This window comes from Lupinus angustifolius, chromosome LG03 (assembly GCF_001865875.1).
Source record: "Lupinus angustifolius cultivar Tanjil chromosome LG03, LupAngTanjil_v1.0, whole genome shotgun sequence".
Lineage (NCBI taxonomy): Eukaryota > Viridiplantae > Streptophyta > Magnoliopsida > Fabales > Fabaceae > Lupinus > Lupinus angustifolius.
Genome location: NC_032011.1, coordinates 22,360,673 through 22,370,650, shown reverse-complemented (window position 1 = coordinate 22,370,650; position 9,978 = coordinate 22,360,673). Strand labels below are relative to the sequence as shown.

Here is a 9,978-nt window from a genome sequence, read left to right as displayed (position 1 = left end):
CTCCTTGAAGCCAGAAAACTCTGGCCATGCTGAGTTAGTTGCAGCAGCTGAAGGGAAGGCATAGCAGAAGATCAACCCCTCCCTTGCCAAAAAGTTGAAAGAGTTGAGATTGCTCCTCTTATAGTCAGGAGTGAGAAAATCTAGCAGTCATTAAATTCCATGAATAAATAATATATCAGCAACCAGAACTACATGCATTATAAATATCTAGACAATGCATTTTTAGGCACACCATGCCCCTCAGACATTAATGAGGGTCTTACATACATCTCAAACTAAAAATGGGCAAAGGACAACTTGATGCTACAAATCTCAAAGCATGGGGTCCAGAAAGGGGTCAAACCCACTATGTAGGTCAATACTTGGCAACCTGACTTTGCATTTACAAGAGGCTGGTTCCACGACTCGAACACATGACCTCCAAGGAGAAAACTCCAGATTTATCCATACATGCATGTCAAACTACATGGACATAAGAATATTTATAACTTGGCACATGGTGCTCTACAAATAGACCAAATGGTAACCTCATCAAATCAAAGCATGATTGTAGAATTAAAGCTCAAGTAGGGATGACAGATAAACAAACTTCCATAAAATTGAAATAATTTATAGTTTGTCTTTATTCCCCTTTTCCCAATGTTTTTTCTCATGGCAGGAACCTTTCAGTAGGACTGTCACTGTCCAGCATTATGAAGTTTAAATGATCCCATATAAATTTGCAAACGCTGAGGTAGTTATATAATCTGCAAAACAGTTGTCTTTGGACATCTGCTCTTATAGTTTAGCCACTAAGAGTAGAAAAATATCTGAACAACTTTAGAAAAGGAACATGATTCATTTACACCAATGAAAATCACTTACACTTGATCTCAATCGTCGATCTAATTTTCATCCAATAATCATTGAAATTGTAACTTTAATAACCATTAGATGAAAGTAAGATCAATAACTGAGATTGAGTGTAACTGAAAAACCACTTACGCCGATGTAAATTGATCCCTCCACTTTAAAAAATGGAAAATTTCAAATGTCGAAAAATATTTGACAACAAAGGGACAGACATTAAATAATTATATGCTCCACAACTTGTCCTAGTATATCTATGATATGCCAAATCGATGTCTTGTCGCCATCAAGGAAGCACGGACACTCCAAAACTGCCATCGTGTCTGTGACACTTTCAAACACTTATGGCTATATTTTACAACATTCAAATATATTTTATAAGCCAACCCCACCTAGTAGGATTATGGCTTGGTTGTTTGTTGTTGTTTTAATGCTTTTTAGAGCGTAATATCTATGCACTTGAGTATAAAGACTTTTACACAGTCAGTATATCATTCACCATTTAGTTGTATTACTTATATTTAAGAGTCAATGATGATTAAATATGAATGGTGAAAGATGCAATAACAGTGTACAAAACTTATATTGTCAATGCATACATTCTCTTTCTATTTTTTTATACCATTATAAATGTAAATATAACAATAATTAGATAAAATTTAGCATTTTATTAGGTTTGTAGTGGCTGATGCTAAGTTCTAAAACATGATTCACCTCTTTTACTTTAAGATTTGTGATTTTATATTAATCTTATATTAATTTTGCATCTATACCATAGTCGTGAATGCCCTAAATTTTTAAAAGTTGGTGTACCCTCGTGTCCATGTCGTGTTGTATCTGTGTCTCGTGTCGTAGGTGCTTCCTTGGTGGCCATAATTGGCGCTCAATTGAGTCAAGGACAAAACACCCCAATGAAGGAACAACCACTGTCAATAACCCAATTCCCATTCAGGTAGCAAAAGAAACAACAGAGGCAGTAGTATTAGTGGGTCCGTGATTCTCAAAAAAGTCAAGACAGCCCAGTGAACGATGCTCCTATCAGCAGGGCTGTGAGGAGGGTATGCATATGCAATCTTACCCAGAAAAAACAAATAGACAGTTGTCAGGATGTGAGATCACAAGCAACAACCTTACCATTGCGCTAAGGCTCACCCTCTACTGATTATCAACACATTAATTCTCTTAAAATGATTTGAAAGAAACATTTCCGCCAGAAACTGATAATATTAGCTTATTGTAAAAGCTGAATTTCAGCTTATTTCTTTTTCATACAAACGGCGCCCTTAATCATGTAACTAAAGAGAGGAGTAATAGTCTAACCTTGCTATGTGGATAGTGTTAAGTAACTATGCAAGATCACTATATAACACATCAAATTCTAGCTCATTAATCACTACCACCAAACATTTGTTGCAAACCGTTGATTCAAGTCAAAAAATCCAAAAAATTACGGAGCAGCAATAAGAATCAGCAACAAAATTACACTAATTCGAATGAACAATAAGAACAAACCTCAATAACCAAATCTAACATCAAAAGATAGCAAATAATTACATACAGTGTGAAATAAGTGTTAGGTGTGGAATTGGAATAAAGAAAGAGAAGAGATTTGAAGAAGAATACCTAGTATTTGCGATCGCGCGAAGAGCTAGAGAGAATCGAATAGAAAAGAAACCGCTGAGGGATTTGAGAAGATATATGTCAGAATCAGAAGCATTGATTCGATGAACGGAACCGGGTTCAGTGTCAGTTCGCTTTCTCTCCTGGTTTTTTGTAATTTCTTTTCAGATGAGTTATTACATACCTTTCAAAAGTTAACGGGCTGGTTCAAATGTTATATGATTTTTTTAGGTATTGGATTCGAGTCTTTTGATGAAAAAAATACTCACTGGATAATATATGTGGATGTTTCTAACTCGGACAGGAATGTTACAAAGATACTCGTATGAAACCAAATACTTCAAGATGTATGCACCGATAGTTGTAAGTTAATTTATACGATCAATATATTATGTTATCCACATTATACAACTGTCAATACATACATATTAATTTTGATAATATTATACTATAATGGTAATTCAATAAGTTTACTAATTAAATCATATATATTATAATAAATATAATACATTTATGAATATAAAAATTAAAATAATTGAATGGGTAAGTATAATACAAATAACTATTGAATTTAAGTTTATCATTTTGAAAAATATTAATTTTTCATTCCTAAATCATCTTTAATTGGTGTAGTATGATGAAATTTGACTATTTTCTGATTTCGAATTGGTTTAATTACATATATAATATAATTATTATATTATTATTGATATAAGGACTAGTTCAACATGCCCATGAGGCAATATTTGTTTAAGGTTCAACCAACATCATCCTTTTGGAATGTATGTTAAGGAAATCATTGTTTGATTTTAAGACACGGAAGATGAAGTCAAATATATAGTTTGATTGGGCAATTCTTCTTACACTATATTTCGATTTGAATTAAACCATAAATAAAGTCATGGTAGCAAAGTAAAGAATTGAAGAATAAGTATGGAATAATTATGCATATGATCTTAAGCACTAGTAAACCCTGAAGCTTCAATATATGCACACCAAAATAAATTAACACAAATCCTCTATCATACCCAATATTTTGTATTATTTTCTTTTCCACATGAGAAATAACTTGCTTTTTAATAAAAGTTAATTTATTTATTTTAAAGATATTGATGTTTCTTATTAGTAGCAAAATAAGTAATACATAATAAAAGGTATAGAATATTTCTAATCAAATAAAATATAGGTATTAAATTACTACCACTTGACTACCAGTTTAATGAGTCAACTAGTTATGATGTTTTATTATTCACTATTATGGTGTATACTATGATAAATAAATTTAAATTAAATTATTTTAAACAAAAGATAATGTAATACAATTTAATTAAACTCTCCATTTATTATATTTTTTATGTTTTATTTAATTACATGTTAGACCCTATATACCTTCTACCCTACAACCCAAAACATAAATCGCACTCTTATTTTTTCCGAAAAAATGCAATTTGAAAGTGAATTTAAACCAAATTAACTTCATAACCATGAGGAAAAAGAGTGTGCATAAATAACCATGATTGTTAGCAAGATCCTTAAAACATATCACATATATGGATATAAAGGTCGATTTAATATGTATATACTAACAGTGTAAGTGTTTTTTACATTGTCAGTAAATCATTTATCATTGATTTGTTAATTATCATTAACTCTTAAACAAAAGTAATACAAATCAATAGTGGATGATATGCTGATAATAGAAAAAAGTTTTTAACGAAACATGGAACTGATTTTTATGGTCAAGTTGTTCTATTGTGACTTGTTCTGATCCAATGGAGTAGCATGGTTCTTTGGTCTTACAATAGGGGTGACTTGAAGTTAAAAGAACTCATATCCTCTCCGGTATTGAAGAGTCCAGCCAATATTAAAGTATAAACAGAAAAAATAATTTTTATGACTTTAATCTTTTTATTAAAAAATAGCTTATAATCATATTTGTTGTAGATTTTTTTTTGCAACTTGTTATAATTTACATCCAATACTAAACTCTCTAGTACCATCCAAAAGCATTCCATCCAAGGAAATGAGTGATATACAAAGCCTATTCCATAAAAGGAAGTTTGTGCCAAATGTGATAATTAATTCCCCTTTAGATAGAAAGTCTTCAATCATTTAATGCTTGATTGTATTCTAAAAACTCTAATAAAGCATGGAAAGGGGGAGAGAATAGAGCAATTAGTTAAGTTCACTCAAGGGGTATATGTAGTTCAATCATCTATTTTAAAATTTTCTTCCTACTTTCCTTCCACTTCATGTGTGTATTTTTGGGAATATTTGCCTCTTGTATATGTATTATTGTTGTGTGAGTTGAGATTATACTTATAGTAAGTAACATTTGTGTAAGAGTTTTATATATTTTTTCTATCATTCATTTTCAATTATCATCGACTCTACCAACAGGCATTGATTCAAGTGGTACATGTTTGATTCCCCTTAAGCAAAGTCTTGAGTTCGAGTCTTGTGGATGGAAAAAATGTCTGCTGGAAGAGTTAGCCTCACATACTTGTGGGTGTTTCTAGCTCGGCAGGATTACCTCCGGTGCGAAGATACTTGTGGGAAACAAAAAAAATTATCATTGACTCTTCAAAAAATATATTACAAATAAATAATAAATGATATATTATCTATATATAAATCTTTATATTGATAATTCATAGATATTATACTTAATTTAACAATGAGAGAGATTGAGGACTTAAAAGTAAGGAGAGACAGATTCCATACAACAATTTTCTTGTATAAAGTTCAAACACAATATTTTTTAGCATTCATAAAATAGACACACGCAACCTTAGCAGATAAGTGTTGCAAAATATTACGTGTCAAATGGAAATGTCCATTTATGTGCTAAATAATAAATGGAGAGGATATTCACCTCAAATAAAACACTAAATGGTACAATAATAATATAAGGAGTAGTATTTCATAATGCTGTGGATAATGTTGGAAAATGTAGTTAATGTGGCTATTAGAAATTAAATAACAAAAAAAAGAATGGTGTATTTTATTGATTGAATAGAAAGAATTTGAATGAATTGAAATATTTGATTGAATGATGAATTACAAAGAAATTAACCAACTTATATCGAAAATATAAGAGACTTAATACTAATTAACTCATAATCTCCTAGTCCATTTTACGCATGTTTTAATCATAAAAATTGAATTTACAATTATTATTTGTTATGTAAATATAAATAAGTTTAAATTAATTACTAACTCAATATAATATTTATCCTAAAATATTTTCCAACTCTCTTCATGCTAAAGAGTGAATGTTGACAGTTTCTAGCATGAACAAAATCTGATTGAATGGAGAAAACTCTAAAGACTTTATTAGAAAGTAATATAAAATGATGCAAAATCTGTCACATTTTGGAGGCAATTACTAGCTAAAGATGTATTATGTATGAAATCTAGAACCCTTCATCAAAATAATTGTTTGACATATCAACAAACCTAAACCATTAGATGGAGAACTAGAATTAGGAAACAAACCACCAAAGTTATAGGTAGGTACTTCAAGGAACACTGATTATTATACAAGGCACATGCTAAAATTTGAGGGTACCCCGACATGTATATTAGAAGAAGGCTTGATTACAATATAAGAAAGATGGCATAGAATGAGAATTAGTTACGACATGTTGAAATATGAACAATATTTATTTAAAAATAACAATATTTAATAATACTATTTTGGGTTTTTGGGCAAAGAATATAATGAAATATGAGCAATTTTTGCTCAAGAATAAGAAAAGAAGAATATGATGAAATATGTGTAATTTTTTCCAAGAATAACAAGAAGAATATGATGAAATAAAAGTAATATTGCCTATGAATAACAAGAGATGAATATGATAAAATATGAACAATTTTTTGCTCAAGAATAACAAGAGAAGAATATGATAAAATATGAGTAATTTTTGCTTAAGAATAACAAAAAAAGAATATAATGAAATATGAGTAATATTTGCCTCAAGAATATCAAGAAGAATTGAGAGAAATAGAAGTGATGATTGACTATTACTCATTGATGTTAAAGGATGATCAAATTTGCAATCAGGACCGAACGTAAAAAACTTATCTATGTGCATAAGGTATTGAGTTATATATATACATCACTATCATTCCTCATGAACATATACTGCTGAAGTTGGTCTTTATCATATGCAAGATTGATATTGAATTGGTGATAGCAGACTCTCATTGCTAGCCAAATGCACCAAGATGATGCAGAGTAGATGCTAGGATTCCTCGGTCAGATATGGATCATGGCCTATGGCCTAAGGCACATTATGTCACACACCAACTCTTCTCTCGGTTAGATTAGCCTTGATAAGTTGGACCAATTTTGCTTTATATAAGTCATGAATGTTTGTTGTAATAGAGCCATGATTAGCACATTACTTTCACATTTAACATGCACATTGTATCACACACCAACTCTTTTCTCGGTCAGATTAGCCTTGATAACTTGGATCGGTTTTGCCTTGTATAATTCATGAATGGTTGTTGTAGTAGAATCATGATTAACACATTACTTTCACATTTAATATGCACTTAATTCTCTCTCTTTCAGCACATGTTTGTTAGTTAGGAATTAGTTATGTTTTTAGTTACTTTCTTAGCAAGATATCGATACAATCTCCAAGCTATAAGTTGGAGTTAGATGTATTCAATTCATGAATCAATAATATACATTTTCTCATTATTTTCTTCAAATCACAAGATGGTATTAGAGCTCTCAAATTGAGAGCTCTACTACAACAACCATTCTTGATCCTACAAACCCTATCTTTTATTTTATTCCACACCAAGCAAGCTTATTCCTGCACTAGCTTACAACATTTGCATAAGCTTTCTCATCCTTCCTGAATCACGACAATGGAAGAAAAATCATATTAGACAGAACATGCAGAACATGGTGCTGATACATCACAAAACCTAACCAGACCTTATTACTTGTATCCATGAGAGAATCCAGGAGCTATATTGGTTTCACCACCATTGAATGGTGAAAATTACCACACCTGGAGTAGGTATATGAAAAGAGCTATTTGATCAAAGAACAAATTCAATTTTCTTAATGGAAGAATAGGCACACCACAAGAATCAGATGCAACATTTGATGCTTGGGATATATGCAACACCATGGTGATCTCTTGGATCGCAAGATCATTAAGCAACCAGATAGCCCAAAGCTTAGTTTATTTTGACAATGCACAAGAGCTTTGGGAGGATCTAAGGGACAGATTCTCAAAAGGTGACTATTTTAGAACCTATATTTTACTTCAAGAACTACATTCTATCAAACAATGAGATAGAAATGTATCTACCTACTTCACTAACCTTAAAATCATATGCGAAGAATTAGACTCTTTAAGACCTATACCCACCTACATATGCACCAACAAATGCACCTACAATTTCTTGAAAGCCATCAAGAATTATAGGGACGCATAATACATTATTTGTACCTTAAAGGGACTTAGTGATCAATATAACACATTAAAGACTCGGATCCTTCTAATGGAACCACTGCCACACATCAACAAAGTGTTCTCATCAATTCTTCAACAAGAAAGCCCTCAAGAAGGTGTTACTCATGGAGGACACAGAAGTATGATCAACAATGTTAACACTAGGCAATCATGGAAACCACAATTTAATAGAACAAGTGGAAGAGGTGCACTAAATTTCAACAATAGGGGATGAAGGAAGTACCAGGCTAATGGAGGAGCTAGCACAAGTGTCAAGAGATATAGACGAACAAGAAACAACAAAATATGTACCTTCTATGGGAAAGAAGAACATACTACAGAAACCTGTTATTTCAAACATGGGTTCCCACCCAATTTCAAGTTCAAATCTAAGGGAACCAATGTGATTAACAATGTTCACATAAAACAGAGAAGCCAAGAAGACACTGAACACACAAAACCTCTAGCTACAGATCACATAAAACATGCCCAACTAAGTGTCAATCATGAGTATGGCCAACCAAATAAGCCATGAATCAATCAGTCTAGATGCTACTCACACATCGGGTAAAGTTTTTACTCACAAAACTTGGATTATTGATAGTGGAGCCATAGATCATCTCACAAACTTCACACACTATAATACTATCAAACCTATTTTTGTAAAACTACCAAATGATGTCATTGTCATGGCTAAACATTCTAGAACTGTTATTCTTTGTAATCACCTAACACTAAACAACGTCTTATATATCATTAGCTTTAAGTAAAATTTAATCTATGTGCATAAACTTGCATACTCTCTTCAATGCAAGCTTGTTTTTTATGAGATTACATGTCTCATCCAGGATATTACTACCTCAAGAATGATTGGACATGCTGAAATCAAGAATAACCTTTACATATTAACCAGCCATGCTCAATCAAGTGACATATTACACACTATTAGTTCTTTATAGAATCAAAGTATCCATTGTTTTGATCTTTGGCATTTTAGGCTAGGTCATCCTTCAAATAAAGTTCTTGACAATATATGCAAAACCTTTCCATATGTGAAATTTGATGTTAATAAATTTTGTGAATTCTGTCATCTAGGGAAACAATCTAAATTACCCTTCCCTAAAAGCACTACATACACCACACATGCCTTTGAGCTACTCCACATGGACATTTGGGGGCCTCTCTATGTCTCTACAATCCATGGTCACAAATACTTCCTCACTATAATTGATTATTACACTAGATATACTTGGATCTTTCTCACGATGACTAAAGCTAACACTAGAGACTTGATTTATAATTTCATACAAATGATATCAACATATTTTAACTATAAAGTCAAAACTATTAGGACAAATAATGGTAAGGAATTTATCATGCATGATTTCGATTCCAAGTTGGGAATTATCCTCAAACATCTTGTGTGGAGACACAACCAACACAATTCTTTGTTGAGAGGAAACACATGCATATTCTAAACATAGCAAGAACCTTGCTTTTTCATTCTCACCTACCTAGTAGCTTTTGGGACTATGCAACGCACTGTAATGCCCCGAAAAATACTTCTCAAAATCATTGCGGAACAATGGGTAAATTTTTTTTTTAATAAAGAGATTGTATAAAATTGTTTCCCTTTTAAAAACCTTCCTTTTTCGGGACATCACTTTAAGTAACTCAAATGCGGAAAATCAACTAATCGTTATCGAATGATAACTTAACCTGATTCACAATTTCCTGAATACACAATGCATATACACGGTTAAGTCATCTTTAGTTCATACAAACTAAGTCAACAAAGGCGGAAACTACCTCGCCACTAACATATACAAAATCCAAAAAGAAAGGGCGGAAATACTAATCATCGCCAACAGACACTAAACAAAGACATGAACAAACTGAAGTCGTTAGTGTTTCAAAAGTCACAAAAGGATGCGTCATCCTCCTCATCATCCTATGCTCATCCTCATCCTCCTCCACATTCTCATCCCCATCCTATCCTCATCCTCATTCTCGAACTCATCCTATC

The 9,978-nt window shown here is 32.0% G+C and overlaps 1 long non-coding RNA gene across 1 annotated transcript; it reads right to left on the bottom strand.

Annotated features, from left to right (window-relative positions):
• Positions 1-2,657, bottom strand: LOC109343670. Its single transcript, XR_002107242.1, has 2 exons — positions 2,473-2,657; positions 1-140 (listed from the first exon to the last, which is right to left on the bottom strand). It is a non-coding gene; the product is annotated as an uncharacterized LOC109343670 (long non-coding RNA).